At 41.9% G+C, this 22,729-nt stretch overlaps 1 protein-coding gene across 1 annotated transcript in view; it reads left to right on the plus strand.

Moving 5' to 3' along the window:
- Positions 1 to 2,773: 2,773 nt before the first annotated feature.
- The window catches only part of ZNF469 (zinc finger protein 469), a 194,135-nt gene continuing 174,179 nt past the window's right edge, over positions 2,774 to 22,729 (plus strand). Inside the window, exon 1 of the mRNA XM_043494913.1 lies at positions 2,774 to 2,896. The gene's annotated coding sequence lies outside the window, so the exon portion shown is untranslated. The remainder of the gene's footprint in view (positions 2,897 to 22,729) is intronic.

The following is a 22,729-nucleotide window of genomic DNA, read 5'->3' on the forward strand; positions in this document are numbered from 1 at the left end:
GTTATGTAAATTAACTGTGTAATTGCTTTTAACTGGTTCTCAGATATTCTACCTATACAAATCCATGTTCCACAAAGGCCTGGCCAGGGTTTTGACAGCCCAAGGCCAATACAAGACAGATTGTAGTTAAGAGGCATTTAAGTATGTCAAGAAAGCGTTGAAGGACAAACTCTCAGGAAGGGGTTCCTGCGCAAGGTTCTGTCTTTTGTGAGTCAATTAAATACTTTTAGAACAATATACACTATTGGGGACTATTTTTAAAAATACTGAAATCACAAACACTTGAGGCAAATAAGATCATTTGTCTGTAGAGGGTCTGGATTTGGAGGGTCTGCTGGCAAAAAGAGGGCACAATTGCAAATTTAAGTTACATGCACGCAGAGACTATGTACACAAACAGGGTAACTGCACACACAAATTGCCATTTCCATTTGCAAAATTATTTATTATTATTGCCACTAGCACTTTACAAGCCCCAAATGAGACTGGAGCCCCAGTGTGCTGGATGCTGTATCTACACATATCAATAGACAGCCCATGCCCCAGAGAGCATAGTCATAATAGACAAAACAAACAGAGTGTAGGAGATGAAACAGAAGCAAGAGGCACAGTCATTTGCCTATGGACACACAATAGGTCAGTGGCAGAGCTAGAAAAACCCATCTCTATTTTCTTTGGATTTTTTGTGGGTTAGTAGTGTAGAGAGGGCATCTGGGGACTGGAGTGGGTGGGTGGGTGTGTATTTATGTTTGTGGGGATTTTTGTCTTTTCAGTTGTCTATTTTCTTGTTTTGGGGAAAGCTACTGCAGTTTATTCTTGTTTCTACCCGTATGATTGAAGTTCAAATATATGTTGAAGATGCTAGTGCCCAGCACAGGTTCTTGTTTTAATGTATAGAAAAAAGACATCAAATAAAATGGCGTCTGGAGTTTTGAAAATCAGGCTCCCTGGTACGACTGCTTGCAATTTTGAGAGCTACTGCCGATTCCGTTAACACCTTACTTACCTGGGAGAGCTGGCTGAAAAAGAAAAAAATACAGTGAAAATTTAGTCTGGTTTTATTTTGCATTTTTGGGAGATCTGGATTCCAGATTTCAATGAAAAATGTCAAAACTTGAAAAATTCTACCCAGTTTTATAGTGGATTGCAAAACCTGGAAAGAAGTCATGAAAAAAAACACTTTTATTTCCACCAAAACTAGATTTTTTTTTGCAGGGAGCAGTGGTGAAACAGCAACTTTGCCAACAATTTTGACCAGCTTTCTGATCTGGACCATTCCTCCTCCATGCTCTCGCATCCCCACTACCCCAAGTGCTCTCTTCTCCCCTCCCAAATACACGTACTTCACTAATAAAATGCTGAACGCCCTCAACTGTTTTCAGGATAGAACAATACCTGTGTCACGATGGGTCTACCTTCGAGGGTTTGGGATGTAATACGGGTCAAGAGACAGTGGATGAGCCAGTGTATGGTGGAGCATCTTTAGTGACAGTACATCACTGTGTACAATCAGGAATGCAATATCCTTGCTATAATGCAATTATTCTTCGTGGGTCTGTTGACCTGAAACTAAACTCATTGCAAACTAGAGCTTCCAGGCAAACCTATGTCTATATATACACGTATGGATTGGAAAGAAAATCCAGTTTTCCATCCATTTGGATGTTTTAAGTGGATTAAGCTAAAAAACCACACTGCAGGGCTTTCTTAATTGGAAAGTCTGAAGATTTACCTGTAGGGCCTGCTAGAATCCATTTCTGGTTGACTGGAGATTTTGTCCTATTAGCAGTGACAGAAAGTGTGTCCAGTGGTCTGGAAGTGTACCCCATGCTGTCAGAAGAATGATGCTTAGTTTCTTCAACTTGTTCTGAAAGTTCACCCCTGTCTGGTTAGTACAGTAGCCAGAGGGAATTTTTGGTCTGTTGTACCATCCTTTTACATGCTATCGGTGGATGTGCGAGAGGAGTCATCTTAGGTTTTGATGGAGGAGCAGAGAAAGGGATGATACGATAAGATTCTTCAGATGACTTGGGGGGATACTGGTGATCTCTGAAGGGAGCTGTGTCAAGCTGTACTTGGTCAATCAATGGGTCATCTCAATGCATGACTTGAATGTGGAGGAGTGATGAAGGGGGCTAGAGAGGGAATCCAAAAGATGAGATCTGCCTAGGGTGTTTTCTTGGGGGATGATTCCTCATGGGAATTTTTTTTTTCTCCATCAAACTGATTTGTTGGTCCCCTATTCTATTTTTCTTGAAACATGTACATTTAGTGCTAGGACAGTGATGGCCTCTATCTATCTAATAGCTCAAGCATGAGTTGTTTCAGTTCTAGCTTCTCACCACTAAACCTCAACCTGACCTGGAGCAACCACTTCTTGGAAGGGGGTGAGGCACAGCCATTTAAAGCCAAATGGAATGGAGGTTTAGTGGTGGGGACAGCTTCTCACTGGCAACTTTTAGTCTCTACACTTTGGGCTGGATGGGAACCAAAGATCTAGTTGTCTGAGATTCTATGGAAGTCTCTAGAGAGTGGTTTTGCTATGTTTTAGTCTAGACAATTGGCATCAAGCATGAACCTTGGATAGCAAGAGATGTTTGCTTTGCTACTTTTCCTTGATGCTTTCCTTCTAAAAACTTCCTTGGTATTTTCCCCAGTTTTGTTTTTTATCTAGTATCCTAGGCTAAAACAATTAGTGAAAATCAGTGAAAACTGACACTGTTTTTTCTATGGATTCTTAAATAAAAACCTCTAACAGCTATTTCTTCCTAAAGTTTTCTGGCAGCAGATGACAGACTTGGATCGTGCTGTGAGATGTAACATGGATTAGCTCCATGCTGAGACACATGCAAGACTATATGGTTGCCCATCAGAATGCAGAATAGGTCAAGCAACAGTAAGAAAATGGTTTCGTATTTCCCTTTCATTGGTAAATCCTCTACCATAAATACTGTACAGAATGCTTCCTATATGTAGGGCTAACATAGCTGACATGAGCAGGCCCAAGTTAAGATGCAACAAGCCGGAACAAGTAACTGCTGAACAAGCCCAACCAAGTAATTGCTGAAAGAACTAACTCTCTATATTTTTTCAGCACTGACACACAGACATGAGTTGCTGTCATTGCTAACTATTGTGAATATGTTTATAGTAGATAAAGGAGGCAGAAGCTAACTATTGTGGATATGCAGTGTTGTAGCTATGTTAGTTCTAGGATATTAGAGAGACAAGATCGATGAGGTGGTATCTTTTATTGGATCAACTTCTGTTGGTCTCTCTCTCCAACAGAAGTTGGTCCAATAAAAGATATTACCTTGCGGTTATGTTTATAATAAACAAAGTAGGCAGAACCCCCCTACGCTGATATGTTTGCCTTACGCAGTCTGCAGAAGGATTGGTCCTTATGTGCAAGAACTATACATTTTAGTAGCTAGGAAAGGTGTAGATAAACTGCAGTATGTGGCATGAATTGGAATTGTGGTATCACCTCCTGTGTCTAAGCCTGGCCAGTATAGGAAAAGAGCTGCTACATGCCTAGTAAAGTAACCCAACTGACGAGCTGGAGTTGAATTGAGTTTTTTGGATCCCAAAGAACTGGATGAAGTGTTCTTCCAGAACTGGGTGAGGTGTCCTGGATAAGCTGAATGGAAAGGTCTTGGAGGGAATCCCAACACTATATAGTTATCCCATGCCCTAAACCAGGCCTTAGTGACTGGAGGAAGCACTTTAATTGTTACATTTAAAAAAAATTGTTGTTTGAAGGCACCACCCTGTTTTCTTAGAGATTTGTGTTCTGTGCTATCATACAAAAGACCCAGGGTTTCTTAGAGGTCTTTGCTATCATATAGGAGACCCAAGATAGATTCCAATCTTACCCATTTGGTGGATCCCTCGTAGAACCGGTTTTTAAGGTGCCCCAAAACCAGCAAGCTTAATTCATAAGTCAAATGGTGATTTCCTTGAGTCAGGTTAGCATATTTCATAGAAATAAATAAGCCCTTCTGTACCAGGGACATATCATCTATCATTAGCTGCTCACTAGTTACTGTTAAGGCTGGTGTTTGTAGAAGTTCAGGTATCCTATGATTTTTCTGCATTTTTTGGCTATTAATTTTCAGATTTGTGTCTGAGAGTTTAAGGGTGTGGGGTGGTTTATACCTAACCCATCACCCTACCATACAAAGATCCATAACTGCTGGAGTTAGGGTATTGTATTATGTTACAACCCTCCCCCCCAAACTGTTCATTGTCAGACAGGAAGTAATTTAAGCCGAAAGTTCTCAAACTTCCTCTGAAGATATGTGCCTTCATAATTGGTCCTTACAGTGCTTTGACGGCATGGAAGTGGGAGGGACAGATCACAAGTAAGATGCCTACCTGGACTTCTGCATGTGTACTTGCAAAGATTGTGTACGAAATCGCAATACATATGCAAGCATATCTATCTACCTTAAAGTTTTATGCTGCCATCTATCACCATAGTATCTGAGCTCTTCCCACCTAAAATTAAGAGCAATAGCAAGATCCTTAGTGGAGTAGATGGAGTCACTGACGTTCCCTCTTTACAGTAGGTTTGGTGGGGCGTGTTTTGGAAGAGGTTAGAGAAAAAAGAGGTGTTTGAGTAGTGTGTCACTTATGGTTGAAAGGTGTACTAACAGAGGAATCCTTTGCCACGTTTCCTAAAGTTGGAAGACTTCCTAAAATTAGCCTTGGGCGTTTCTGTGTATGCAGTTCCAAAAATCAGGGCCCTAACAGGGCTAGGGCTAGGATTATCATGATGGGTTAGAATTACCGTAAAGTGTTGAGGTTAAATACGTGTATTTTATTAACAGGCTTAAAAACCAGTGCCCACAGCCCCCTCTGCTGCTTGAAAGTACAGATTGTAGCCTCCCAGTTGTGTTTGTTGCCCGCTTATTTAAAGTTTCAGCACTTTATTTTACATATTTTAAAATACATCAATAAAATAGATTTTAAAAAACCAGAGAACTTAAGACTGGGTTTTCTTTGGCATTTTAAGTTTTAATATTTATTTCCAGATATGCTGGTGTGATGGTATGTTGCTATTAATGGTTTTAAGCTTTTAATTGCAAAATAAATGAAATCTTGTTTAAAGTAACATAAAACTAATTTAGTCAGGGACTATACTTTGGAGGTCAGCTGGAACATGAAAGGGACATGGCTTTATGGGAGGGGCTTACATGCAAGATTTGGTTGGATCTTTGCCTAGTCAAAAGGCAGCAGGCCAACTTCTTTGTTTGGAGGGAAATAGTTTGCTCAAAATGCGTTTAGCTTAGATAATAGGATCTTAGGTGCCAGCTTTTCAGTCCAGGCAGCTTATGGGCCTAATGCTCTTTCATTTGCCTACCGTAAATCAGGAATAATTCAATGGAATTATCAGTGTAAATTTAAGTGAGAGACAGCAGAATCAAAGCAATAATCATTATTGTTCTGTAAAGCACCATGGGCCAGATTTTTAAAGGTATTTAGGCACCTGACTCCAACTGAAAACAGTGGGAATTAGACACCTAGATACCTCTAAAAATCTATCTCCATGTTTGTTGATGACATAATGCCAATTAATGGGTGAATCACGATTGTACTCCACCTTCCATTCTTGCTGGGCATTCTTCTGTCTGTTATATCTGTAGAAAGGCCAAAAGCACAGCCCATAATTAGGTTCTGCATTCTGATACCATATTCTGTAATTTGAAAATACCTCAAGCAACATGGAAATATCAATCATCCAAGTTAATGTTGTATGTGTGTGTACGTACACTACACGCTAGTTTGTTTCCACATTGCCTTGGCTTTATGCCATCCTCCAGATATGCCAAAGACCAAATGCAGGTGCTGAACGAAAGCAGCAAGAGGGAGCACGCGTTTAAAAAAAGAGCAGATCCATTGGTATATTTGAAAGGATCGTTTTTAATCTGGAGTGTGGCTGAGAGGTAAGAAAGTGAGCAGGTATCAGAAGGAAAGAACAAGCCTGCTGTCCTGGTGGAGCGTGAACCTCTGTTTCCCACGTGTGATTCATGGTCTATCTCCCCTCCCCACCCTGTTTTGGTCATAATGGATCGTTGTTGCAGCCCAAAGTTTGACCTACTTTTTCTTTTCTCATTCTATTTCTTTGCAAAATCCCTCATTCTTTGTGTGTGATTTTCCAAAACAAAAGATTTATTGCTGTTCTTTTCTAAATAAGAAAAATCAGTGCTAGCAACTCAGCACTCAGCAGCCTTCCAGTAGAAACTAGTGTGTCCCAGTGCTCCCAAGCACCCACCCTACAATAATAAACCGAAGTGTGCAGCCCAGAATTATTGAATAACCTTGTAACGAGGCAGCCATCAAAGTTCTTGATCAGCCTTACCATAATAGCCTAGAACTCCTGAGCAACTCTATGACCGCAAACTGGTATGTGAATCTACAAGAAAGCAAAAAAGAAACTTAATACTAAAGAAACAGATTACAGTTTTAGGCTTTTGGGGAGTTGTAAATAATGTGATTTTAAACCTGATTCATTCTATTCTGGTATATTAATCAAATATAATCATCAAAACATTTTGGGGATGGAGTAGAGAGCAGGAAGCAGACATTTGGATGCACTGTTTTTGATTCCCAGCTAAAACAAATTGCATCAGTATTTTCTTCTATTGAGAGTGAAAAATGTCCAATGTCATGCTTTTTTGGTGACCACCTAAAAACTGCTTTGTAAAGTCGAGAGGGCCTGGTACAGTCTCTGATAGCATTAAGGGCTTAGTGTGGTATTTTCAAAAGAACCCAATAGAGTTAGGTGCCTAACTCCTTTAGGCTTCTTTGGAATTCCCAGCACTTGTTTTTAAAATCTGAGCAAAGCATTGGCAGGGCAGGGCATCTCAGATTTTATTCCAGTCTTGGACTACACTGAAAGTGATTTATTTTACTGTTGTCAGAAACCTGTCTGTGGTACTTTATGTAGGAGACTGGCAGTAGTTGTGCATCCATTTGACATATGCTAAACCCTGTATTTGGTCATGCACATGCGGGGGGATGGGGACTTTTGCATGTCAGGAAATTAACTTCCTCCTGACTCTCCAATATGCAACTGTCAGTGCTCTTTCCAACCCAGCAGGAGCAATAAAAGGAGCCCCAGTGAAACATCAGCCCTAACGAGTGTCCAAATAAAGACAGTAAAACGTGGCACGTGGGAGGTTGAAAAGTGAGATTCAGAGTATATAGCCATACAGGAGCCCGCAGTCAGCACTGCAGGAAATCCGTGTAATCAGTAGACTTTTACAGGCTTATATAGATTTCATGGGACATTTGTACGGACTCTAAGGGAATCATACAAGCCTTGGCATGCTTGCCTTAGGTTTTCAATTCTCCTCCCACGTATGTGGACGCGCACACACTTTGCAGTGCATGATCCTGTAATCCCAACCACAGATTTCTGATTATTTATTTGTATGATCATAGCACCTAGAAGCCCCAGTCATGGTCCCCGATCCCATTATGGTAGCTGCTGTACAAGCACAGAACAAAAAGACGCTCCTTGCCCCAAAGCGCTTATAGTCTAAATATAAGACAAGAACAAGGCTAGAGTCCAGCAAGAAAACACTGACCAGTATGGTAAGCTGTGATCTCAGCACACCTGCAGCCTACCCATTGTCAAGTTATTTTTCCTAGACCAAGATGAACCCGATTTCCCCCCATGGAATCCTTAGCTGACGTCTGGGTTTGGATTCTCACCTTCTTTGAGCCCCAGATCAGCCTTGGGTTTCCAAATGGATCAGACTCCAACATCTGACCTTCTCTTGAGGGTGGTTCATGAGCCTTCACCTTCCTCAGATTTTCCTTCTCTTGAATGCAACTGGTTTAGTGAGCAGTGGTGGTTCTAGATCAGACGTTCAGGATGAATAAATATCCATGTCAAAATGTCTGAATTTCAAAAGTTTCATGGACACCCAGCCAAATACTTGCAAATAGCGAACAGTATGGCCCCACAAATCATAGTGCTTTGCGGAAATGTTTGCAAATCGAAGTTGGGTTTTCTTCCTATTTGATCCATTCAGTGTGTTAATCTAGAAGGGATTTACACAAGGACTGAAAAGTCATTTGGACCTTATGCACTGGTTTTGAGACTGCACAGCGAATATGAAATTCATTAGTCAGGGTAGAACCCTGGATCATTTGTGTGAAGAAAGCAGGAACTTATCAACTTGACATTAAGGAGAATCTTAGTGAGGTGCAGCAATATAAAGATTTATATCCTAGAGTTACAAATGGTTAAGTCTGACGTTCCATACATCCATGGGCAGGGATGCCCCATACACACACTCCATCCATGGAGTGTTCAGGCAGCAGTCTGTAGCCAGCCCATGACTGCTGATATAGAAGCATGGTCATCATTTATCCCAACCACAATCAACATTAAAACACCTTATGGTATAATTGAGACTATGGTTTCAGTTTAGAATGTAATTATTTTTCTTCTCTAGTTTCTTAAAGTGATCCTGTAAATCTTGCCTGCCAGTGATATCACCTACCTAACCAATGCATAACCCCTGCTAATATCCTTGTGAAATGGATACATATGTCAACGAAACATTAAACTTTGCTTTTTCCACACATTTTCCTCAATCTTTCAGCTAACTTTTGTCTCTTGTAAATGGCAAACTTTATTTCCCCCCTCCCCACCTGTGAGCCAGTTGCTAAATACAGTTGAAACCTCAACACTTTGTCTTCTGCTACTTATTTAATTACCTTCTCTTGCTTCCTCTTGATTAAGTTCATCTGTCTCTGGGTGTTTTGGTTAGTATTAAGTTTCGTTTATTTCAGGAAGTTGATTTCCACACTGTGTTTTCTCCAAGTTCCTGTAAGTGAGGAGTGTAGTTTTTGGTCCAGGTTTTTCCTCCCTGTTTTGCAGTTCTTCCTTATCTTAAGGGATTTCTTTGAGCACTTTTTCCCAAGCAGACTGACAGTTTCTGACGCTGAAGGCAGAGCACATGGTAGTGAGAATGGCTAGGTAGGTGAGGAGCTGAGACTATTGAGTACTATGCAAACTTTGCTTGTATTACTCTTGTCCTCTCGCCCTGCACCCCCCCCTTCTCTGTTCCACCCATCTGTTATGTCTCCTCATAAACCTAGCTTGTGAGCTCTCTGGAGCAGGACTTGCTTTCTTCCTAAGTGTTTTTATAGCTTCTAATTCAGTGAGGTCTCGATCTTCCACTGGGTCATGACTGTCATTCAGATAATAAAGAATATTGATGGTGATAATGTAACTATCATCCAAAATGCTTCAGCTGGAGGCAAACCCAAATTAGAGCTCCCATTCCAAGAGCTTCATAACTTTGGAGAGGTTTGGATCGGAATTACAGTATTAACAACATAAGTGCATTTTAAAACGATGCTTCTTTGCTAGATTAGTGGCCAGTGCTGAGAAGGTTGTTGGATGGACTGAATGATTTGATCCAATGTGGCCATCCGATGATCAAAAATCTCCCTCGTCTCCAATGATGTTTTGTATGTCAATTTTACTCTAAGCAAAATTAGTGTTGAAAATGTGTTGGAAATCACCCCCCAAAATACATAGTCACAGGTCTTACAAGAAGTGCAGGAAATTAATGAAATCGAATGACGCTGAGCAAAAATCTGCTTCTACACAATTCACATGCTCTTAGAGAATTTCTAAAGGTTTGGCTATGAATTTTTGCAAACCTAACGAGCCTAATTACATTTTGCACACATCTGTTGAAAGTCTGAAAGAACCCGCCTTAACCAATTAATAAGTAGAACACCAGCAACAGGAAGAAAGAGTCCTATCCAAGAGTCACTTGAGTTCAACTGAGTTTTATGTTCTCTACAATCCTGTTAAATGAGGGACTTTATCAAATATACAGACGTGTTTGTATCTGAGTGCCAACTCCATAGTTGCTTGTGGGATCTTATAATCTATTAATATTTCTCTACCATTTAAGCATAGTTCTGCTGAGAGAACAATCATTACTGCACAGTCACTTCAAATAATATAGGGGGCCAAGATCTAGTCTTCTGTATGTATGGCTTATGCGCACCTCCCTGGTGATACCTGCGTACAATTTCAGTAATACTGGGATGCAAATGAGGCATATATTTCTTTTGCTCACACAATTGCATGTTTATGTTATGTGAAGAATCTGGCCTTTTGGTTGAGGGGACTTTTTTTTGGATGAATTTAAGCTGCTGTTATGTATATGTTTAAATGAAACTGGAATACTCCGATATGAAATCTGATTGGCACAGTGGTTACGTCTGAGAGGTGTGTCAATCTTTGAGGCTTGGCCTAAAGTGAGGATTACTGGTAAGGGTCTTTCTGCACTGGTGCAAGTCCAGTGGTGTGAATGCTAGGACAGAGAAAGAGACGGGACATTTTAACCAGAGCTGGTCAGGAATTTTCAACAAAACTTTTTTTTGTTGAGAGAGGTGGATTTGTCAAAATTGAAAATGTTCATGAGAAAGGGTTGGTTGGAAAAAAGTTTTGAAATTGTCCCTTTTAAAAATTTTCTAAATGAAAAATGCCAGTTTTCTGCTTCAGAACAACTTTTCCCCCCCAAAATGTAAGGCAATTAGAGTAAAATAATTTTTAAATGGTCAAAATGAAAACAAAACACTTCAAAATTTTTGAAATGAACTCTTGCAATTGACCTGAAGCAACATTTTTTTTTTTTACTTTGCGGTTTATGAAAATGTTTCAAGATTTCAGATTTTCATCCCAATTCAAACAGGAACATTTTTTGGAAATCTTGAAAAATTTTGCCAGATGGGAAAATTGTTTCCTGCCCAGCTCTAGTTTTTACCATCGTGTCAGTGGTTTTCAACCTTTTTTTCATTTGCAGACCCCTAAACAATTTTGAATGGAGATGCTGACCCCTTTGGAAATCTTAGGCATAGTCGGCAAACCCCAAGGGGTTCACAGATCACAGGTTGAAAACCACTGTTCTATGATATCGACAATCTTTCGCAACCCCCTTAGACACGGTCTGCTTACCCCAAAAAGATCAGTGGACCACAGGCTGAAAACCACTGTACTATGCTCTGAAAGCTTGCTTTGAGCAGGTTTAGATAACACTATGATAAAACTCTTGAACTCTGCCCATTTTTATACCTACCTGTAACGATGTTGGTTCTGGCAGGACCCAACTGAGAGTGCCAGTTCAGAACAAATTGCTTAAAGCAGGGCAGTTACAGACCAAGGCTGGGGTCTCTATGTATACCAAAGCAAACCAAACCAGCCAGACAGAGAGGACTTTGGTTTTACCCCACTGGCTAACCACAAGTCACACAAGCAATTCCCTTAGACACTCCAGTTTCCCAGTACCACCACCAGTGCCACTCGTTATGGGGACAAATGGTTATGAAAACCAGTACCCCAGTAAAAAAAAAAAAAGGTTCTCTCGATCCCAAAGGACCAAGCCCCAGACCCAGGTCAATATACAAATCAGATCTAATCCACAAATCACGCTGTTGCCAATCCTTTAGAATCTAAAATCTAAAGTTTTATTTACAAAAGAAAAAAGATACAGATGAGAGCTAGAATTGGTTAAGTGAAATCAATTACATACAGTAATGGCAAAGTTCTTGATTCAGGCTTGTAGCAGTGATGCAATAAACTGCAGGTTCAAATCAAGTCTCTGGAGTACATCCACAGCTGGGATGGGTCATTCATTCCTTTGTTTAGAGCTTCAGTATGTAGCAAAGTTCCTCCAGAGGTATGAAGCAGGATTGAAGACCAGATGGAAGAGCTGCAGCAACTTTTTCATATTGTCTTGCCATATGGTCTTTCTTTCTTTGTTCCAAAGACAAGCTGTCCATCACATGGCCTGGAAAAACCTCGAGTTCTATCCAAAGGCATGTCCCTGCATACCTTGCTGAGTCACAAGGTGTGTCTGCCTTCTCTCAATGGGTCAATTGTAAATGGTAATGGACCATCAAGCAGGCTAGGAAGAGTTGACACCAACTTATCTGGGGTGTTCCCCAGAAGCATAGCACAAGTTTGAAATACAAACAGTATAGAGCCAATATTCGTAACTTTAACTACAAAAATGATACATATATACAGATAGCATAATCATAACCAGCAAACCATAACCTTGTCTTAGACACCTTATTTGACCCCCTTTATACAAGATTTGGGGCCATTACAGGACTTTAGTTGCAACAATGATCTATAGGGTTCCAGTTCATGTCAATAACGTCACACTACCCCATTGCTAAAATCCTTGCACCTGCATTATTGGTATCACTTACGCCCTGATTCATCAAAACACTTATGCACACGCTTAATTGTAAGCGAGTACTTAAGTCCTTTCCTGTTCAGCAAAGCACTTAAGTACATGCTGTGTAAGTCTGTGGGACTTCAGCAAGTGTCCAGCTAATGCTTAAATGCTTTGCTGAATAGGAGATGTAGTGTAATAAAAATACTATGTTCTAGTGTATACACAAGGCATGTGCCACATAGACACAACCATTCCCACTCTCCAAATAGGACACTCTTGTTTTTTATTTTTGAGCCAAACTATCCCAACTCATGCAGAGATCAGCATTTAACATATTTAAATATTTACTGCTGTTTCAGGGGACACGAAATTCCTACAGCTGTGTGAGAAGCTCAACTTAAGTTAGACAAAAGGGGTGGGAGGGAAACAAGGCATTCAAAAAACACTTTGCTTGATGCAGGATCTTGGCAGGATGTAATTGCATATAGCACTGGGCTTCCCCTTTTCTTTTGCAAGTTTCTAACAAGACTCATCGTGCTTTTGGAACTTATGGGCCCAGTGGGTCAAGTCCGATCAGTGCAGCTGATAGCACAGTTACAATTGTACTCCGAGCTGACAGCCTGTGCCATCGCATGAATGAGGCAGTTGGGTCAAGTAATCCACCATCCGTGCAGTCTTCCTTGTATCGCCAATGAAATTGTTGCATGCAAGTTAGCTGTAGAGGAAGGATGGGAAATGGTTGAGTTACCTCTGTTATTGCAATGGTTTAGGACTCTCAGCATGGCACGGATACATGCCTTACAGTAGCCATACACTGCATGACTGTACTTCGGAAAGTAAAAATGGCTGAGAACTTAAAAACTAGGCAGTAACAGACTGCGAAACCCAATAATGATTGAACCTGGTGGTATTCTGAACAACAAGGGCTCTCAGCTATGCTTGTAGCTGTTTACATTGCTCCACACTGACTCAACAACTGTTCTAGGCTTCAGAGTGACACACAAAGTGACCATCCTGGAATCTTGTGATATAGATACTATCGAAAAGGTACCTCCACAGTGTCTGGCCGATTGCTGAAACTACTGGGACCCTTGGACACCCTGTGTGCAGAAGGGTTAGGGTTTATTATAAACAATATATTAGGTAATCATAAAAATCAAGGGACTGGATTCAGATTTCCAAACTTTTCAAGGTTATTGGCAGTGTTTTCCAAGTGGGCTCCAATTCCTTTTGCTGGACTGTACATGGCTCTTTTATTCTCCTCGCTGTTTCCTGGTGTCTATAACAAGCTGTTGGAAGAGAAAGGAAGAGAAGGGCTGGCCCCCTCAGAATCAAGTGTGGACTGGGGATTCATTGAAAAGTTATTGTAGCAACCTAACCCCTGCCATCAACTTCCAGAAGAATGGGGCCAACACAGAAGAATCAGAGAACCAAACACAACAGGTTGTTATGGCAACTGGAATGTTTTGGTGACTTATTAGGTCCTGAGAATTTAATAGTTCTGCAGGAGCTCACAAAATATCTTGGCTGGCGTTGCCTGGCTGTGACCCCTTCTGCTGTTTGTGGAGTTCTCTGTTCTAATCCTTAGTCTCTTGAAGTCTGATCTTATGTAGGCCACTGACCCTTTTGGCACTTGAGCAACTGGAATGCTAGCAATTTTGCTTTGCACTTGTCACAGGTAAAGTAGTATCTGCCATGATGCTGACCATTTGAGGAGCAGCTAGAGATGACACCTGGTGCAAAATGCAATTACCCTGCTTTTGAATGTGAGCAAGTAATGCCCATTGGGAGGCTAAATACTTTAGTGTTTGTAAAGCTTTGGGCCATTTAACCAGCCTGTGAGAAGGTAAAAATAAAACCCCAACCAGTCGCTTTAAATCTCCTTTCCTCACAATTTGCTTTAACAACAGAAGAGCCCAAAACAAGAACCATTTGACACAGAGAGCTGGGTGAGTCTGGTGGCACTTTAAAGACTAACAGGATTATTTGGGCATAAGCTTTTGTGGGTAAAAAACCCACTTCTTCAGATGCATGGAGGGTGAATGTTGTCCACTCCCAATAATTGATGAGGAGGTGTCAATACCAAGAGGTCTCTTGGCATTGACACCTCCTCATCAGTTATTGGGAGTGGACAACATTCACCCTGACTAAATTGGCCTTCAGCATTGGTTCTCCACTTGTAAGGTAACTCCCTTCTCTTCATATGTCAATATGTATTTATGCCTGTATCTGTAATTTTCATTCCATGCATGTGAAGAAGTGGGGTTTTTATCCATAGCATAACACTGCTCACCTCAGTGGGTTACCCCACCCTGCAAAGTCCTGGAGTCTGAAAAGCCAGAAGTCTCCTAAAGAACAGGTTTTGCATTAGATTTCGAGGATGTTGTGGTTCTGATGAAGCTGGGAACAGCCTACTAAGAGCCTTTCTGTGCCCAGAAACACAGAGGGGCGTCAAAATTAAACAGTGAATCTGGAACTGTATTCCGGCTGTTGGAATCCAGATGCTGAAATTCCGAGAAGAGAGGGAGATTTAAAAAATTAAAATAGCCATGAAATGAGCCACATCCTGTCTACTGGGGTCTTATCTCCCTTCCTGGTCCTGGTAACCACATTCCATGTTGTTCTCTGCTTCTGGATGGAGAACAGTATAAAGAATATTGATGTTTGCGAGCGTTTAATCTCCCTGCGTATTCATCCTGCACAGTTGAATGTTCTTTCCCAAGAACTGCTTTTGAAAATCCTACATAATACAAGGCCAATGGGATAAACACCGTCGAGTTCCAAACTCTCCACCCAAGCACGAAGGAGATACAAAGCTTTGGATGTTTCCAATACTGATTCTGTTCTGCCCAGCCCTCTGTTGCACAACGTAGCTTTAAACTGCAGACAGAACCACAAACTGCTGGAATGCAGTTGCTAGAAAAGCCTCAATAAGAATTCAGTAACTCATTTTGAATGACAGACAGTATCAGCGAGTCCATCTGAGAGCAGTTTATAAATCCAAAATGAAGCCTGTCTGTAAAGTAAGCCAGCTAGAGTGAGATAGCTGTGAACCCAGCTTTATTCAGCTCTTTTAAGGCTTGTCTACACGGCACGGGCAAAGAGGTGTGATTTGTAGAGTACTCTAATGTGTTGTGATCTAACTGCCCCCAGTAGATCCTGCTGGCACATTCTAAATGTTATTAAAGAAATAACTTGTAAAAAATCCCAAATTATGGCCTTTCTGATTGTTCCTTTGAAAGGTAACTGAAACTTTGAAGGCCTGATAATACATTAAGGTTAATTGGGAGTGTTGTACATACTCTTCCAACCATGGAGCAGATACATATTATGTGATTTATGTGTCCAGTCAAAACTATCCAATATGGTTTAAACTTCAGATAAGATTTAACATAAGAACAACCATACTGGGACAGGCCAATGGTCCATCTAGCCCAGCATCCTGTCTTCTGACAGTGGCCAGCGCCAGGTGTTTAAGAGGGAATGAACAGAACAAGTAATCATCAAGTGATCCATCTCCTGTTGCCCATTCCCAGCTTCAGTCCCAGTCTGATTAATCTCTCCTCATACGGAAGCCGTTCCATACCCCTAAATCATTTTTGTTGCCCTTTTCTGCACCTTTCCCAATTCCAATATATCTTTTTTGAGATGGGGCAACCAGATCAGAATGCAGTATTCAAGATGAGGGTGTATCATGGATTTATATAGAGGTAATCTGATATTTTCTGTCTCTTTCCGAATGACCTCTTCACAAACAATCTGCATACCAAGAATTCTTCTCTGAAATTATTTGGTGAATAATTTTGAAGAAATAAATTGGTCTTCAGGCTATGCTCAAAAGTTTTCCTCTTTCTATAGGAAGGCACATCACTGCTGTTACTGGTTGAATCGTATCTATTATCTTCCCACCAGGAACAGCTGGTAATAATGAGCAAACACCTTTTTCTGGCTTGATCTACCATCTAAAAATAGATCATGCATAGAAATGGAAGGGATTTAGAAAACTGACAGTATTCTCCGAAGCAGTCAGGTGAAATCTGTCAGCTACTCCCTGTATATTGCTGCCACACTGATGACAGGTTAGATAGTAGCTATTCCTAATAGACAGAATTTTTTCTCCCATTAAAGTTCCCTGGGAGGTCAATGCACTTGAGGGTTTGGGATTTTTTTTCTTACCCTCCCCAGCTGTAACTTATTTATAGACTCAACCACAAAACTGCCATGGGACACAAGTCTGTGACTTACCTGGTAGGGTGAGTTACCATTTGCTCCAAACCCTAAGCCGAACGTTGCATCCATAGCTGATGCATGTCAGTGGGGAGATCCTGGAGCTTTAAACTTTATCAGAGGCTGCCACTTGAAGATATTTTCCCTAAGTAGAGGAATTAAAGTATCGATGGATTACAGTGATGGAAGAGCGATGGCTGCTTGCGTTGTGTATGAAAGCAAAAGTTTGGCCTTACAGGAATAAGGAAATTTAGCTCAGAATATTCAGCAGGCTCAGCACCCACCATTTGGCTTTTGAAAAGAACTCAAGCACCTAAATGTCAGATTTTCAAACGAGCTCACAGCGGAGAATCCCTCCCCTCCAGTGGCATTGAGAGCGGAGGGTGCAGCTGGAGGCTGGGCTGTTTTGGAAATCTGGCCCTTAGCACTCGTACAGCACTTTTCATCTTCAAAGCTTGTGAATATCATTAATTAACAGAGCCAGTCGGGAGCTTAGTGTCAACATGAAATGTGGTGAAAAGTGGAGGGAAAACAGAGGGTTTTTCCCTCACTGTTTTCCAAACAGCTTTCCAGATCAGCTCCCTTGCGAATTACATAAATATCAGTGTCCTTATTTTACAGATGAAGAAAAGGAGGCACAGATAGATGAAATGACTTCCCAAGACCCTCACCTAAGAGCCAGGATTACACTGTGAGTCCTTGTCCCTCTCTCGTACTCCTGTCTCTTTCTCAGACCGCACCCCTGTCAGAATTAGCCCTGCTCTACACGATGAATTGATGAGCCATACACCTTAGCAATGCAATTATATCAACCAAGCTTCCTGTGTAGACTGGGCTATTTCAACTGGAGGGCTTCTTGCATCAACATAGCTACTGCCTCTCGGGGAGGTGGATTAACTACGCCAACGGGAGCAGCCATCGGCGCAGGTGGCGTCTTCGCTAACTGCTACAGGGGGTGCAGTTGCATCGGTGCAGCTGCGCTGCTGCAGTGCTGAAGTGTAGACAAGCCTGTAGGCATGCTGACTAACTTAGGCTCCTAAATCACTTAGGATGTATCTGCACTGCAGTCAGAGGTGTGACTGTAGCACATATAGACACACCTGAGCTAGCTCAGGTACCAGTAGCAATGAAGCCATGGCAAGGCGGACTTCAGTATGGGCTAACTGCCCGAGTGAGAACCCAGGGTCCCAGGTTGTTTAGTCTGCTCTGAAGCCCCTGCAGTCACAGCGTCACTGCTGGCTACACTGCATGTGCTGCAATCACACACCCCAGATGCAGTGCCGACATGTTCCATGGGTCTTTTGAAAATATGTGTTTAAAAAGCACTTATGGAAGAAAGTGCTGTCTAGTGGCTAGAGCAGATAGCTCCAGGACCCCAGGATCTATTCCTTTCTCTACCACTGACTCGCCGTATGACACTGGGCAAGTCACTTAATTACTCCTTGTTCCTTGGTGTATGCATCTTTTAAATTGTGCTGTTGAGATTCCTTTATTGCATCTGCCGACGTGGGATCTGAGCGCCAGCCAGAGTGGAAGATAAAGAAAATAGCTCCCACCTGCCAAGTGCGGTTACGCTCCATTCCTCCCCCCGGGGGAAGAGCTTCTCTCTGCATGGGTATTTTTTTATTCCTCTGATTTTGTTAGCTGATATGCTTGAGGTGTTGGGGAAGGCAAGGTGAAGAAGTGCAGTGAGACTCAATCATAGTTTATAAAGTACCTTGAGACCCTTATGTGACAGGTACAATAGACAAGTGAGTTATTATGGTTTGTGTTGATTTGCTTGGCATCAAACTTGAGTTTGAGAGTGTGCTGTATAAAGGCAGTGCAACAGAGACAGGCAGTACATTGCATCCCTGTCAGAGATAAGCTGAAGGCTCACAGATACTCCAGCACCTTTTAGAAGGGACCCTTGCTTAACCTGAGTCTATCCAAGCTGCGACAGGTGTTCTCTTAAGATGAAACAGCCTTAGAGAAGGTTTACAAAGCAGCCAACCAGCCTCACGAAGTCCAGGTGCTTCACTCAATTTATGGATGCTCTGCTGCAACACATTCAGGCATTCATTATCTTCCCAGTCACTCTGAATCAGCTGCAGAAAGCTGAGAGAGGCTTTCATGTTGTTGCTGGCTTTGGCTCCCGAGTAGCTGAGAGGTGATTGACAGCTCTCCGTTTTACCATCGTGACACCTGCGAGAAGCAGCTGTTTGAGCTCACCAAGCAGTGTGGACTTGCAGGAGAGAATATGTGATTATGTGAGAGTTTTCCTCCTCGGCGCTCCAGCCGTACATGTGGGCAGCTTGCAAAATACCAGCATACGTGGGACGGTTTTAACTCCATGGCCCATTCTTTCTTCTTTGATCCCATCACCAAAACACTTGTCCAGGCCTCAATCATCTCACTTTCCAGCTCCTGCTGCCTCCTGTCTGACCTCTCTGGAGCTCAACTCGGCCCTCTCTGGCTCATCCTACGGTCTCTGATGCTGTGTCTAACATGATGCTCCATCTACATTCAGAATCTCCAGAAATCTTTTGCTGACTGTCTATTGTTCATGTTCTCTTCACCAAGTCCCTGCCTGACTTAGCTCCTTCCCATCCCTCTGCTCTTGTCTCTTTTTACACGCCTCCCATCTTCCCCCTCTCCGACCCCGTCTCCCCTCTGGCTGCGACTGCTCATGTGACCGAGCCTGTCAAGTCATTCTCCTGCTTCTGCATCCCTTCATCTTTTCACACCTTCTGCTGGCAGGGGAGTGCTGGTCCTGGTCTTCAGGGTTCTCTCTAGGAAACAGACATGACGCATCTGTGCTACCCTCTCTCCTTTGTCCACAGTGCCTCCTTTCACCTTTCGGAGCTGGCTGGTCCGTAACACTTTAGGGTTACCAGTGTCCCAGGGATGAATGATTATAATTATTTACTATTTTTCATTGTTAACATAGGAGATGGTGGCTGAAGGACAGGATGAGGGAGTCTGGACTTCGGGGTTCTATTCCCACTGTGCTTTCCCATAAACTCTCTGCATAACTTTGCGCAAGTCACTTAGTCTGAGTTTTTCAAAGGAGCCAATTTGTGCCTTAAAAAATCTTGTCTTCAATCCCTCTCTGCTTCAATCAGGAAGAGGGGGATAATACCTACTTACCCACCTTTTCTAAAACTCTGAGATCTTTGGATGGGAAGATCTGGAGACAGGCAAAGTGGAACTATTATACTTAATTTAATTGCTTTCTTATTTCTAATCAGAATAAAACTGTTACATCATTAGTCACAGCTGCCTCATTCACTTGTAAAACCTGCCAGACTCAAATAAACTAATGAAAATGGCTCGAAATGATATCAACTAAGATTCATAGATTCCGAGGCCAGAAGGGACCATTGTGATTATCTAGTCTGATCACCTGTATAACACAGGCTAGAGAACTGCCCCACAATAATTCCCAGAGCAGAGCTTTTAGAACAACATCCAATTTTTATTTAAAAATTGTCATTGATGGAGAATCGACCATGACCCTTTGTGGCTTGTTCCAATGGTTAATTACCTTCACTGTTAAAAATTTATACTTTATTTCCTGTCTGAATTTGTCTAGCTTCAACTTCCAGCCATTAAATCATGTTATCCCTTTCTCCGCTAGTTTGAAAAACCCATTATCAAATATTTGCTCCCTATATAGATATTTCTAAGACATTGGGACGATCCTATTCAGTGTCTATGGGAAGGTGAGTTTAGTCATTCAGCAGAGCTGTCTCAATTACTAATCGTTTGATTTAGAAGTCTAGCTCGCTGAAAGGCACTGTCCCCTGGAGCATGGAAATGGCTTCCCAAGAAGTAGTTAAAGCAGAAATATCTGTCTTTGCTTGCCCAAAATGCTGCTCCCATGGACCCTTTCTCTACTTTCCAGTACCCTGCTTTTCTCTTTCTCTCTCTGATGTTTAGGGTTGTTTGTATTGTTCTCTGCGTGAGACTCAGGGAGGGTGACATAGTGGAATCAGACATTGAACTAGGAAGCAGGAGACAGAGGTTCTCTACCACTGACCTCGTGTACGACCTTAGGCACGTCACTTCATCTCTCGGTGCCTCAGTTACCCTTCCAACCTTTGTTCTCTCTGTCAAGATTGTAAGCCCTTTGAGGCAGGGATTGTTGCTTACTCTGTGTGTACAGCACCTAGTGCAAAGGTCCCCAGCAGAGGCTGGGGACCCTAGGCTCTGCTGTAATCCAATAAACGACACAATCGTGCTCTTTTTCCTGTAGTGTTTAACTCTCACAGAGGAGTGTCTGAAGAGGTTGGTAGGATTAACATTAATTGCAGTTAGCTGGATAGGTGGAGAACTATAGTTCGCTGTGTATTGACAATATAGCATCAGTCATAAATTCCATATAAGAGGAAGTATGAAACAGGCCACTCATTGGTGTATCCTTTCTTCTATGGAGTCAGATGCACAGGGGCCTTTTTTGGCATTGTGATGCTTCGATACGGTGATAAAAATTTTGACTTATAAACAACATAATTTTAATGGTTCCAATCTCAAAAACCAACAAATAGGCAGTGGTGTTTCATTGTTTTTACTGGATGCTGTAAATCAAAGCTTTTCCCATCAATCTGTTTGGCATGTATTAATCCCACTCCAGAATGTTGTAGGTTTTATACCAATTCTTGGTGTGAAATTGACATTTAATACTGCAAGACCAAGGGAGAGATTTTATGGCTCTTTGCATGAAGACATTTGATTTGGGTGCTATATGTTTAGTGTAGTGGTTCTCAAACTTATTTGATCACACACCCCTTCTTTGTCTCTGTTGCATTTACGCCCCCCTCTTCTCCCCACCACATTAGTACAGATACCGATGTACTTATAAGTACATATACCGATGCAGCAGTGGTGCTTCACTTGAATCAGTTTTGGCGTCTTTGTTTTCCACTTTTTTTTTCTGTTGCACGAATGAGCCAACGATTCATTGTAATAAGAGTAAAAGCAAAATTGCGACTGTGGCTAATGCTTAGAATGAAAGGTGCGCACCGCATCATAGCAAACAGATTAACATACAGATGGCAACAACGTTGTGCAATGCTATGCAGACTTAACAGAAATCCATCAAAATGAACATCGCCATGTAGAGCCAAATGCACGGCACCATCTGTGGACCTGATATGTCCGACAGCTTAGCTAGTTATTCATTGCTGTGGGTAAAATGTGCCCAGTGAGGGATTTTTCCTAAAGCTTCTCATTCCCCAACCCAAGAATATATTCCACATCCCCCAGTTTGAGAACCTCTGGCATCAATGATGAGCCTGATCCTCAGCTCCTGTCAGTGAAGCTCTGCTGGTTTACGCCAGTTGAGGATCTAGTCCAGTGGGGGATGAGATTATATCTGTCTGTCTTTCTCCCATTGATTTCTTTACACACCATACTGATGTGTAGCTTTGCACACATCACACTTAGTCACATGCTTCTTTTTCATGTTAGGTGTCGATATGAGATCAAGGTGGTGGAAAGGGCAGGGAGCATCCCAAGATAGAGCCCAGTTGCTCGGGTTAAACTATCCTGCAGCAGAGAGAGAAGGAGTTGTATCTGTCTGTTATATGCTCGTCATATTTATACAGAACTCTGTTCTACCTCCCTGCTTCCTGTTCAGTGTAGTACTTCACTTGGTTCCCCAGTTCAGGAAATCAGTCGTGCACAAACTTAAACCCATCCCGATTCAGGACAACACTTAAGCACATGCTTAACTTTAAGTACTTGCCTAAATCCAGTTGATCTCAATGGGATTTACTCATGTGCTTAAGTGACATCTTAAATAGGGATGCTTTACTGAATTGGGCCATCCATGGAAAGGTGCATTGAAATCTTCTGTGTAGTAGTTAGACCGGAGTTTATAATGCTTACCCTACCTCCGTTTCTTGGTGGGTATTGCAAAACTCCTTAAACTTTTTGGAAATGCTCTGACCTTTCTTGAAGTTGGGATTCCCTCCTCCATGCTGCAGGACACATTAGATTTCCCATGAATAATATATTATCTGAGCTTAAAGTGGAGAAAGTGATGTAACTGGCCAATTCCAACATGCTTCAAGGCAAGCAGACGTCATCGGCAGCCCTACAAAATGCTGTCTCTCATCCTCATAAAAATGCTGATAAATCGTATGCTTATACTTGACTCTGCAACTCTGTTTAGATTATTACCAGCCCGGTACATTTTTTAAAGCAAATGAGGTTTCAAAAAGCCTGTTGATAAAGATCTTTCTTGCCCTCAGTGGAGTCATTAATTCAATATGCTGAAACACCATTTTAAT

The sequence above is a fragment of the Dermochelys coriacea genome, chromosome 12 (genome assembly GCF_009764565.3).
Source record: "Dermochelys coriacea isolate rDerCor1 chromosome 12, rDerCor1.pri.v4, whole genome shotgun sequence".
Classification (NCBI taxonomy): domain Eukaryota; kingdom Metazoa; phylum Chordata; order Testudines; family Dermochelyidae; genus Dermochelys; species Dermochelys coriacea.